This window comes from Equus przewalskii, chromosome 3 (assembly GCF_037783145.1).
Source record: "Equus przewalskii isolate Varuska chromosome 3, EquPr2, whole genome shotgun sequence".
In the NCBI taxonomy this organism is placed as follows: Eukaryota; Metazoa; Chordata; class Mammalia; order Perissodactyla; family Equidae; genus Equus; species Equus przewalskii.
In genome coordinates, this window is record NC_091833.1 from 24,334,575 (window position 1) to 24,347,573 (window position 12,999).

Below are 12,999 nucleotides of genomic sequence, written 5' to 3' on the forward strand. Positions count from 1 at the left end.
TCGCACATCTGGGTGTGCAGTCAGACCCCCAGAAACCCATTTGTTATAATTTTGTTTTATAGCCTCCTGTTTTTTTCAACGGCAGTAAATTTTTGTGAAATTTAGAAGGGCATGAAATCCATTTTCTAAATGAAAAGTTTCAAGAGACTTCTCCTTGTGTCAGGTGGGAAACCTAAGGAGGTACCAGAAGGACAAGATCCATCATGTTGAAGATCACGTGAAGATGTTTGCTCAGGTGGTCATGTGACATGCAGAAAATGAGAGAGTCCCTCTGGACTTAAGAGATAGACTCAGAATGTTGCCTACATGTGGGAGAAAAGAGGGAATCTATCCAAGTGTTTTCTTCATCCTGGAGAAGATGTTTATTTGTACTTTAGGAAGAAAGGATACAAAGTGATAAAACAAAGACCTTTCTGGATGTAGTTATCCAGATTCTAATCTATTTATTAAAAAGTTGAGATGAATCCACAGTCCCAGGGCCAAAATAAGGGACAAACAACCCTTTGACTCAGAGAATAACTGAGACAGCACAAATTGGTGCCTCACCAGAGAGGGGTGAGAACTCCAATCCTAGTAGTAGATGGGACAAAGGGGATGTTAAGACAAACTTTCTTCTGACAGTGGGTAAAGCATGTGAAAAATTAAGGCTATCTTTCCCAGGGCTGCACGTATGATTGCAGAGGTTGTGCATTGTACTTTCCCAGAGCTACAACCAATGATCTTCAGAATCTGCCGCTCATTTGTAATCTTCCCACTCTTGTTCACTAAGAGACTCTCTCTGTACTACAGAAGAGGCTCCCAGTTGTCCCACCAATACAAGGCATTGTTCCTACAACTGTTACTTTACTCAGCTGCCCCACCAGGGTGAATTAATGATGTACATTCTGATATCTCACACTTCTGTTTCTTATATGCTCATAATTCTTATGTGCATTGATATCCACAAGTAAAACAAGAAGATGTTCGTCATTACTTGATCACATATTTGTTGTATGACCCTATTTCATTTAATTTCTCTAATCCTCACTTTACTCCCTCATCTGCTCTTGTGTGACAGGAGCTATAGCCTGGAGGGTCTTAACCCTGAGTAGGGGGCCACGTAAGAAGGAAGACCCTCCCCAAACTATGAGCAGAGGTTGCAGCCCTCCTCAGGCCCAACCAAGTGGGACAGGTGGTGCTGTGGGGCATGTTCCTGGTGAACAGGTCATGGATGGCTGGGATAGACTGTGCTGGGCAGAGATCCGCAGCGCTCTGGTCAAGAACCACAGGGACATCTCGTGTGTGCAGGATGTGCCGGGGCGGTTGCAGATCCAGCGCCATTGTGTGCGTGTTCAAGATGGCCTCTCAGTTGTGGCTTTATAGCCTTGAGCTGGAGCCAAATGCACGAAGAACTGCTGCCACAGTACATAGTTCTCACTGAACAAGTTTGAATTCTGACTTCTAATCCTATTGCAAATTAGGTGCCAATTTCACCTCAATCCAGAGATAATCACTATGAATGAACAAAGCCACAGATGGGAGGCCATCAAGGCTATATTCAATGACAACAGACTCAAACAGACTTGTTTACTGGAGGGAGGCCTTAGGAGCAGTGAAAATGGCCAGAGGCACTGACTGTCCAGCCTGAACCTGAGACCCAGCAACCAGACCACCACCCATATACTCCACAAGAGCCTGTGGAAAGAAGACTTCAGAGCCCCCTGGCCACTTCCTCAGTACCCACAGTTCAGCTTGGGTGGATGCCAGGTGCCAGCATGTGCAATAATCTGGTGATCCCTGTGCTAAGCTCCTTCCTGGAGGGGCTACCCCTGCATATCTACTACATCCCTAGGGTTTCCCCTCTGGCTGTCAACTTCTGCCCTAGGAAGTACAATACAGTGCTCAGTGGTAAACCAAAGACACCCCTGACATGGAAGCAGAAGGGGCCTAGGACTCAGGACATGTGCATGTGACTAAAAGACTATCCAGTATGCTATGTTTTGAAGGCCTCAGAAAGCAGGGGCAGCCAAGGATGCACAGGTTTTGAGGCAGTTCCAGTCACCAGCATCTCCCTACATTGCTCATGTTCTCATGATGCTATCCTCTGCCACACAGAGGCAGACAAATGTCCCGGAAGCCAAGGCAGCAGCAGCAGCCCTGAGTCCAAGGATGGCTCTTAGCAGGCCAGGAAGGTTTGCCTGGACACACTGTCCTGCAGGTGACTGATGAAGGACAGCTTGTTCTAGGCTCTGAGACTGCTGCCCTGCTGGGTTCCCTGCTCATCTGCCACCCACCATCTGTCCAGAGCTCTTCTATGTTGGACTTTGGCTCATGAGGCAGGACAGGAGAGTGTCACAAAGCTGGACATCACTTCTCTCAGTAGTATGGGATGGGGCTGGTGGCAGCAGTGACATAATCCAGGAGTAGCTTGGACTTTCTGAGTAAGAGTAGCTCCACCTACTGCCGTAACTTACCTGTATGGGTACTATAGACAAACAAACCTTAGATGGACAAGGAAAGTGGAGTCTAACCACAAGTCCTGTAATGAGGACAAGTAGCCTGCAGGGCCCAGCCCCTGCAGAAGGAGAGGTGGACGGGGAGGGCACCTTCCCAGCCAGTTTTCCTGCTAGCCCCATCAGTCTGCAGTGGGTGAAGGGATTTGTTCTGACCCTTTTGAAGGGCCACCACCAACATTGTTCCCAGTCTTGCTGCTGGATTCCTTGCTGATCCCCCAAACCCTCTATGGTTTGGCAGTTGCCCTTGTGTAAAGGCCTTATTATAGGATTTCCACTTATACTAGCTGACTTTGGGTTGAGTTCATGGAAACAGACATTTTCTCTGGATTGTGTACAGTCATGAAACAGGTATAATTCTATGATTGGTATTTTAATAAATCTTATCTGTAGGGAGGAAAATTTGAGCAAGGCTAGAGCTGTAATTGTAAAGAAGCAGCAGTCCCTCATATTGGTCAGGAGAGAGGATGGTTGGTATTTTGTGGTATAGACAATGTTCAATTTGTCTGTGTTCAGACAGGATCAGAAAGTGAACTTTTTGTGTCTTGATCCATCATGGTCATAGAGTAGACTTGTGTGATGTTGATAGTCTGTAAAAATGCTTATGTTCTAGGGTGCTAGGCCAGCTCCTGGATACCAGGCATGACTTCACTCTTCCTCATACATTTCATTGAGAAGTCAGGGCAGGAAGTGAGCTGGAGAATTGCAGCACGTCTGCTGGGTCCCTTGTCTTGTCCACTCTCAAATACGGGTCTAAGGTAAAGAGAGAAGGGAAAGAAAAGCGTTGTCAAAAAATAATGGAGCCATGATGAACCTGACTGGGAGAGGAAGGGAGCCTGGGCTGGTGGCATCCAGGACCTTCTGCAAAGGGAGGAACCAGTGTCTAGGCAGCCAGAGAGCCCTAGGCCATTCTCCTGAGAACCACCTCCTCTCCATTCCCTCCTAGTGTCTGACCCCTCTTTACTTCTCCTCCTTCATCAGAACAGATGTCATTTTTCTACCTTCTCCCCAACTTTCTTCCATCTATTGCCACCCTCTCCCTCTCTCACATCAGCCATCTCACTCCTAGAAAACACTTAAATGTCAGCCCCACAGGGCTTAGGGCTGGGAAGTGCTGAGCCTCCCTCACTGCCAGATGCCAACATGGAGAGGGCAAGGAAGAGGCAAAGACTGAACAGGGTCCCAACATTCGTGGTTCTCAGTGCCTGTCCTATAGCACATCTGAGAATATTCCAAAGAGGTAGGGAAACTGATGTGAAATAGAAATTTCTATCATGGAAAGCATTTTGCATATGATATTCATAGCACTGAAAAAGTACTTCAATTCAGGAAAAAAAGTATTTTGGCTCTTACCCTGAAAATAAATATTTAAATCATTCATGATTTAACAGAATAAAATGACACTCTGCACACTGGGTCCAACAGGAGCGTGTGTGCACGTACGTGTGTGTGTGTGTGTGTGTGTGCACTCATATTCATTTGATAAACTTTTGGCACCAGGTTGGCTATTGAGTCATTCTCACCTGTGCACAGTGAGCTGACTCTCTTAGAGACAAATTTCCTTATGGGTTTACAGGGCATCTTCCTCAAACAAGTCTTGCCCATTCCTTTTTGGGATCTGAGGGCTTTTTTCTCCCCTAGGAGGGCATGCTTTCTTTCTTTCCCAGATTTTATTCTCAAGCTCTTTACTTAAGGAGAAGAATGACAAGGAAAGATTTGGGTAATTACTGAATGTAGGAGACCTCAGTCAACTGATGAATGGATAAATAAAATGTAGTGTATCTATACAATGGAATATTATTCAGACATATAAATGAATGAAATACATGCTATACATGGATGAAGCTCGAAAACATTATGCTGAGTGAAAGGAGCCAGACACAAAAGGCCATATATTGTCTGATTCATTCACATGAAATGTCCAGAATAGATATATCTATAGAAATGGAGTAGGTTAGTAGTTTCCAGGGACTGGGAGGAGGGAGAATGGGGGCTGATTGCTAATTGATAAGGGATTTCTCTTTAGAGATGATGAAAATTTTCTAAAGTTAGCTAATGTTGATGATTGCACGACTCTTTGAATATACTAGAAACCACTGGATTGCAGAGGCACACCCTACAAGGATAAATTTTAGGGTAAATAAATTATATCTCAATAAAGCTGTTATAAAAAAGAGAATAACGTAAAAAGATAGTATAATGGAAGGGTCATGAAATGTTCCATCACCTGAATATGTGGATGTGCAGAGGAAACTTTCCAAAAACAACTTTGCAAAATTGTTTAAAATGGAAGTGTAAATTAGAGTCACACACTATTGTGAAATTTAACGCCATTGATAGTAACACTTGTCAATATATATATTGACAGACTACACACTTTAGATTAAAAGTCTAGTTGACTATAACTTGAATATTTATGTAAAGTATCTTTGACCAGAAGAAAATATTTTAAAGTATGCATTTAATTTTGTGAATAACTTTAATTTTTCAAATGAGGATATTAACAAACATTGGAAATTTCAAAAACATAGAATGAATAATACGATCTGATTATGTTGAAAATGAAAGGAAATTAAAACATAGCTCAAAAGCATTCATTCATTTCCAAGTATTCACTTTCTTTTTTCAGTCAGACAGAAAGTGACATTAATATAAGGAATATCACTTTATTTATTGGCCAAAAGATATCGCATATGATTCTATATAAATATTAATTATAAATTTGGAAAGTATTGTCTTAAAATATGATGAAAATGTAATATTTTATCAATCACTAATATAATATTAGTAATAAAAATATTTTTATTCAAAATTAAATTTCTATTAATCAATATTTTAATAGTACCACATAATTATTATATTGATAAAAGAGAATTGTTTTATTAATGATTATTTCATAGTCTAATATCAGAAATATGAGTTCAGATGATATAAATAATAAAATTGGGATTTATGATATGTTCACCATTAGAACACTCAATTATGATTAATTTTTAATATTTTTGTTAATTATTCTATCATTAAAATTATTTTATCACTTAAAGTTACCTTTCTATTTTAGATGCTTTAACATCATTTTGTTTTTCTAAGATCTTCATGCTGCTTTCTTCTTGATTCTCAGACTTGATAAAAATCAACTTATCACTGAATCCTGCTGTTCTAAAAGCTGAGGACTTTTGCTCTCTGGGTGCTGCAGGAAGAAATGTAAGTAGCTTTGAATGTCAATTACATTTTATTTCTAATATTCAAATCAAGAAGTTCAAAACAAAATGTGAAATTCTCAAGAATATAAACCTTACTAAATACAATGGAAATGAGTACATATGAAATATATTTCTTCTCATTCAATCCTGGGATTCTTTTCAGATCTATTCATATGCATATGATCATGACTTACTAGTAACATTTCCCCATGAATAAATTGGTTAGGCTGCAATGGCTGGGATGTCAATGACCTGGGAGACAATGTGGTACCCTGGATATTAGGCTAAAACCTAGAAAACTTGACATAAGTAGCCAGAATCTTCATAATGATATTCAGACCTTAAGATTTCCTTTACCACCAACTTTTGTGTCATGTCACATCTTCCTGCCCCTAACCTTGCATCTATCATAGCACACATTTCATTGTCCATTGCTGAGAAATAATCTAGTATAGCACTTTCTTCCTATTCCTTAGAACATAACATACTATATATATGAATAAGTATACATGCATACTTATGGAACATTTATATGCTTATATATCCTGGTAATATTTTTCCTGTTATTTTATCTAAGAAAAACATTACTTGCCTTTCTGAAGCCTCAAGTGTCCTAAATATTCTATCAATTGGAAGGAATATAAAATGAATAATTCAAATAATCAGGCCTCAATTCTAAAATCTCTCCTCTCTTCTAATTTTGTTTTTCTTAATTATTCATGCATCTCCCAGTCCACTGAGGAAGTACAAAATTGTTATTAAAGAGAATGCTCCTATCTCCTGAAACTCAAATTCCATAGTTTGTTTGAAAGCTCCTTGGTTAATGCAATTCTTTGACAGAAAAAAGATTATTTTTGTTTTTTAAAAACAATCCATGAAATCATGCTGAATAGCTTTCGATTTACTAGTGAATGTAGATTCATTTGCTACATGCCTTTCCCCATAAAAATCCAATCCTAAGACATCCCTAAGTTAGATTCAACGTTGTATTAAAGTTCATAAACTTATGCCTACTACATCAAGGGAACTAAAAACTAAAGTAAAAAAAGATGTAATAGCAAATAGGATAAAAAAAGATTTGTGGACACAGAGTCCAGAATGGTGTGCTGAGAAACAGATCTTTGCTGGAGGTTAAATATTTGCCTAGACCTGTGTTGGGCTTGTCCTGGACACCATTAGCTCACTCAGACACATTCGATGTTGAAGGACATTTCAGGTAAATCAATACTCAGTGATGTGTCCAGGAGTCAGGTCTCATCTTGGTCATGTCGGGGTGCAAAGGATCAGGCCCAGCCTACATGGGCAATCTGTTTAGTTGCAGGCTGTATCAAGAAGCCTCCAGGTAGAAAGTTCTAGAGCATCACCTAGGATGAAAATACATCAGCCGATGGAGACCCTATATACTTGGGTTAATTGGGGACGTATCTGCCAAGCTCCAAAGCATTTACAATTCAATGTGATCAAAGGAAAGCCTTAGTCATGTGATCAGGGAAAATGTCATGATACAACTAAAAACTCACAAAACTGCTTTGGCTGTGAGGGGAGGGTACTTTCTCTGGGCTACTATTTCCCCGCAAATAACAACCGTGTATTTGTCTTCAGAAACTGATAAACTGAGTAAGAGACACTTTGGGAATTTTTTGTGAAGAATCAATAGTTGTCTCATTCACCTGTGCCAAAGGTCAGAGACATGCACTACTGCCTGCTTTAATGCCCTTCTTCACCAGACTGGGAAGGAGTCTGCATTCCATTAGTTTGAGCCACAGAATACATTTACTCCCAGACCCCACCTCATTCAGAGGCAGCCATTCTCAAGGACCTCGGGGTCCTTAGGAAGGTAACCTGTTGTAGCCCAGCTGGTGCCGATTGTTGTCTCTGCCTGTGCCTCACTATGACCTGTGCACTGACAGTGCTGTGGGCATTGAAGGACAGCTGCATGCCCACAACCATGTTTAAGTCTCACTGCAGTCCTGCAGTAGTGAGGGGGAAGTGATCCTGGGAGAGGTAGGTGTTCCCAAGGTCCAGTTGTGGCAGGCTAGACCCTAACAGGGGCCTTGTGCCTCCTGGGCCAAATGTCCTTGCTCTGTCCTGGAAGACAGAATTCTAAACTGTCTCAGCTCTAACTGTCACTGGGTTGGCCAATCAGTGCCTGAGGATGGAGAAGGCAACCTGGGAGTGGGGGAGGGTTGATAGCTTGGCTGAAGCCCTTTCCATTTCCTCACAAGACTTGTGATGGGGAGGGAGAGGGGAAGGACATTGGAACAGAAGAGGGAATCTGTGGTCCTAAGAAAATATTTTCACCATCATAATTTTGCCTTGAGTTGGCCCTGGCAAAGGAGTGCTGGGTATAGAGTTTTAGCCTGAGGAGAGTAAGGCATTTTTTGACCTTAGGGTTAAATCTGAGTTCAGATTCCCTCTCATGCATCCCAATGACTCCATTTCACCTATATTCCCATTCACTAAAGTGTGCATCCTGAGAGGCTGGTACTGAGAGATGTTAATCAGGTTTATAGTGGGTCAGCAAGGGGTGGGGGCCTGGAGGGCTGCCTTGGGAAAAATTTGCACAACTGGGTTTCCTCTGGAGGAAAACTCTCAGTCTATATTGGTAATCTTTGTGTAGAGCTGGATTTTTAATCTGAAGCATGAAGGTGGCCGAATCCACAGGGGCAGGCGGCCTCAGAGCTGTTTACGCACTAAATATGTTATGAACTTTGGGGGAAGCAATGCTTGGCCTAGAAAAGTTTTCACAGACTACTTTCTTTTTGAACCAAAAATAACTTAATTAAATTAGTCTTATAACTAGAGTCAATTCGGCTATTGGCACAGAAGTAAACTTTGTGTTCAAACCTCTCTTGTTGTAAGAGCACTCACGATAAAACGCTCACTAGTTGTGGGACCTTAATAAATATCCATCACTGAAATACTGTCCTTACACAGTCTAGAAAAAGAGGAGAAGGAAACAAGGCACTCACCAAATTTACTTCCAAAGGGGATCCATTTATGAAGCACTATTGTAGAAATTATTCTTCTATTGAGCTTCAATTAGAGCAAAATTTGAGCAAATGTATAATTACTTAGCAACAGCAGTGCGACCAACTGCAAGAAAGTCCAAAATTACTTCAAAGGAGAGGAAAAAATATTCCTGTTTCTGGATGAAACAGTAATGACAAAAAGAATTCTCTCTGTACTATCTAGAAGTCAGATAATATGGAAACAAATTACTAGTATAATTCATATTTTGTATAATGAACATTTATAAAACACTATCCTAGATATTATACTCCCATTAATTCTCCATTTGGAATATTGTGCAATCACTTAGATGATAGCAGGAAAGCAAAGAGAGAGAAATCAAAATTATTTCAGAAGAAAGGCAAAATTCTTGCTGTGTTTCTGATTATGTTAGTGACCTTGTTAATGAGAACAAAGTTACTATCATTATACCACCTACAAACAGAATAACACGGAGACACTTAATTTTGAGAGTCACATTGAATAATCTACAGTTTTAGAGCACAATCTAAGAATTACAATCCCACCAAGTTCCCACATGGAGCAATGAGTGGTCTGTTTGTGTAAAGCTCTGCAGGTCACCAATGACCAGGAGTGAGGCAGAAACTTGAACTTGAAAAGAGACTCGCACTCCAATGTTGGTGATACCAGATGGTGACACAAACTAGTGAATGTGAGTGCTCACAGCAGGGCAGTTATGGAGGAATCAGTCACTGAGATTTATCTGTCATATTTCAGAGAAGCTCCTAAATGGTTCTTTATTGTGATATTACCTAAGGTACTCACTCACATCTATTTCAATAGTAGGCTCCAAAATCTTTTGTCAATGTACGGAAAGTATCTTCTTGGGGTCTAACTGGGATCCTTTGTGTTAGTAACTTTCTCAGCATTTCTCCACCATTCACAGTAAGCTGGAAAATGCCCCCCACTCTTGATTTCCCTCAGCCCAGGGGCAGTTCTTGCCATCTGGCACTCAAAGCTTTCTGCGGAACCCCTCTCCTACCATGTGCCCATTGACGGTTGAATCTGTCCCTGAAAGATGTGCTCATATGCTTCCAGCTTGCACGTACCTGGCCCCAGCTAATGCTTGCTCGCAATCACTGTTCCCTCCTCCTGAAGGAATGATGCTTACCATTTCCCTCCAGGAAAGATCCTCATACTCTCAGCACTGTGAAGCAGTCTACAAGGCAAACACAGTTTAAACACAGGCAAACGGTTTTTCAGAGAGTGGGAAGTGAACGGGATTTAGGAGTAGAGTTCCCAGATTCAGTGCCAGGTATGTCATTAGCTTAGTTTGGGATGATAAAAAGAGCAGCTTACATGGAGGGTTTAAATGTGCCAGGAGTTTTACATAAATTCCTCTCATTTAACCTGCACAACAACCCTCATCTATGTTCGAAGTGCTCAACCAGGAAGGTGCAGTGGTGAGACTAGTTGACAGACTAGAGCTGTCAACCACCTGTGAATACTGTGTGATTTGTAGCTTGTTTGAACCTCAGTTCCTCACCTCTGCATGCAATCCCTTTCCCTTGAGAATAGCCAAAGCGGGGTTTAATGGGATAAACAAAAACATGGTGTGGGGGCAATATGGCACTCTGTGCTTTGTGAGTTGGGTGCCCACAAACATTAGTTAGTACACCCAGGGAAGACCTGATAATCCTTACACTTTCCTGCCTTCTCGCTAGGACTACCCAAGCCAGTCAAATGACCTGAGTCCCTGAGGTCCAGTGGCTTGTCCTTTACCACAAAAGAACCCAAGCTCTTTGCTGCTCACCTGTGGTTCCAGAGTCCAGTGGCCACTCTACTATGTATCTTTCCTCAGCATCTCCTTCCTCTTTTCCCACAACCTTGGGATTCCCAGTCATCTCTACCACCCACATTAATGTGGAGTCATAGGACTGCCTGGTAGGGGTTGACCTCAAAGGGACCAGCCCATCACGCATGTAGGAGGGTGGAGTAGTCTTTATAACAAAGCAAGGGTGCTCAGGGGAATATGGGCAGTGGGGAATGATAGGGTCCCAGGTAAGGCTCCAAGGTGCACCCACAGTTGAGTCTTGCACTGGTAGGCACAGAATGGCGTTACTCTGATGTTTAGACAGGTCTGAGGTCTGAGGTCTTCTCACTGGATTCACTTGTTCATTTCTTGCTCAGTTTCCCAAATCCTTAATGAATGTCTGTCATGTGCTAGACAAGAGAGAGGGCTCAGTGGGAATAAGATAAACTCTTAACAACCTTCTACAATTCAGAGGGAAATGCAGATGATACACAGGCAACAAACATGGAAATGAAATGATTTCAGAGAGAATGAGTTCTATGAGACCATAAAGAGGGTGAAGGAATAGAAAGGGATGCAGTACGCCTGCTGTGGTCAGGAAAGGGCACTTTAAGAAGACAGGGGCAGAGTTGGTATCTTAAGGAAGGAGGTAGCCACCCACCTGTCTGGGGAAAGGCATTCTTGGCAGAGGAAATAGCCAGTGCTAGGCTCTGAGAAAAAAAGGACCTTGATATATTAATGGAACATTAAGAAGGCCTTCCCCAATGGAAGGCAGAGTTCTAAACTGTCCATGGACATCAGTTCTAACTGTCACTGGGTTGGCCAGGCAATGGTTGAGGATGGAGGTGGCAACCCAGGAGGGGCAAAGGTTGACGGCTTGGCCTCTGAGGTCCTTTCCAACCCCAAGTCCAGTCTTGTGATGGGAACAGGAGATGAAGAACACAGAACAGAGAAGGGGATTAGGGTCCTGAGAAAAATCTTTGTTACAGTCATATTCTTGCTGTGGGCTGGCCTGGCTGAAGAGTGCTGAGTTTGACCTGTGGACTTGGTCCCCCTGAGGCATCTTTCAGAGTTAAGATTAAGGCTGTGTCTTAAGGATTGTCCCAGGGAGTTTAGCTTGAAGAGGGTGAAAAGCTTGTAGCCTTAGGATTAAATCTGAGTTCAGTGTCCCCCTTATACATTCTGATGACTCTGTTTCTTCTACACCAAGCTTAACTGAAAAATATTCCTTGAAAGGCTGAGTCTGGGAGTTGTTAATCAGGGTGATGTGGTGGTGGGGGGGGTGGTGGTGGAGAACATTGTCTTGTAAGTGTGGGAAACCGGGTTGCCTCTGTTGGAAAACTCCCACTCTGAGCTGCTAATCCGAGCCTTGAGCTCTATTCTGAGGATGAAGGGTGGCAGAATTCACAGGGGCAGATCTTTTTGGAGCCATTAATACAAATTAGTACATGATGAATACTTGTTACCGACCACAGGCAGGTTTGTTTTCCTGATGTGCTACAGAAGAACCAGATGCCGAGGCAAAGGTCTTTTGCAGAAAGAAAGGACTTTATTGCAGGGCAGACAAGCAAGGAGACAGGAGGCAAAGCTCTCAACCCTGTCTCCCTGAGCGGCTTTTGTGTGGGATATTTACTGGGGAGTAGGGAGTAGGAGGGTGTTGGGGGCTAGGAAAAGGCAAGAGGAAGCTTCAGGAGTCCTCTGAGCAGGCGTGACTGTCCTTTATGTCTTTTCGTGGGTCACATGTATAAATCTGGGGAGGTCTGTGTGTTACATGTGGTGGATCTTTGGCCTGGGATGTCCAAAGTTCACTGATCAGTCATTCTGGTCCCTCAATGTACCTACACGATGTTTGGGCAAAGGAGGTCGTCAGCAAGTTGTTTCCTTATCTGCAGTATCCTTGTTATTCTGCAAGACAAGCTCAGAAACTTTGGTTAATTTGTTTCTTACTTTAGCCTTGTGGGTACGGTTTCATACTGAAGAAAGGGATGCTTGGCCATACAAAATGTTTCACAACCTACTTTTTGTTAAATCAAAAATTGATTTTGTTAAACATATTAGTGTTACAACTAAAGTAACTTAGCTTTGTTACACCGAAATACACTTTGTGTTCCAAATCTTTCTAGTTATGAGTCCGCTCATGTAAAATTCCTTCTTAGTGTTCATGTGATGGGGCCTTGTTAAACAGAATTAAACAAAATACTGTCCTTCCTTAAATACTAGCAATTAAAGCAGAAGAGAAAAAAATCTAAATCATTTTGGAAAAAAGAGAATTCTGTGTTTCTGATTACTTCAGTGGACTTGTTAGTAGCCATAAAATACTGTCATTACACCCTACAAATAGAATAACGTGGAAGCACATATAAGAGTCACAATGAAATAATCTACAGTTATAGAGCATTGTCTAAGAATTACAATCCTACCAAGTTCCCACATGGAGCAGTGAGTGGTCTTTGTAAAGTTCTGCAGGTCACCAATGGCCAGGAGTGAGGCAAAAACATTGCCACACTCTGGACTTAAA

The 12,999-nt window shown here is 41.9% G+C and overlaps 1 long non-coding RNA gene across 3 annotated transcripts; it reads right to left on the reverse strand.

Annotated features, from left to right (window-relative positions):
• Positions 1-429: 429 nt before the first annotated feature.
• Positions 430-11,257, reverse strand: LOC139082491 (uncharacterized). 3 transcript variants are annotated; one of them, XR_011538547.1, is made up of 6 exons: positions 11,143-11,257; positions 10,753-10,891; positions 9,778-9,887; positions 8,668-8,791; positions 5,541-5,682; positions 2,847-3,245 (listed from the first exon to the last, which is right to left on the reverse strand). It is a non-coding gene; the product is annotated as an uncharacterized lncRNA (long non-coding RNA). The 3 variants fall into 3 exon arrangements; XR_011538545.1 differs by lacking the exons at positions 8,668-8,791; positions 9,778-9,887; positions 10,753-10,891; positions 11,143-11,257 and adding an exon at positions 7,486-7,820 and having other exon boundaries at positions 430-3,245; XR_011538546.1 differs by lacking the exons at positions 9,778-9,887; positions 10,753-10,891; positions 11,143-11,257 and having other exon boundaries at positions 8,668-9,719.
• Positions 11,258-12,999: the final 1,742 nt, after the last annotated feature.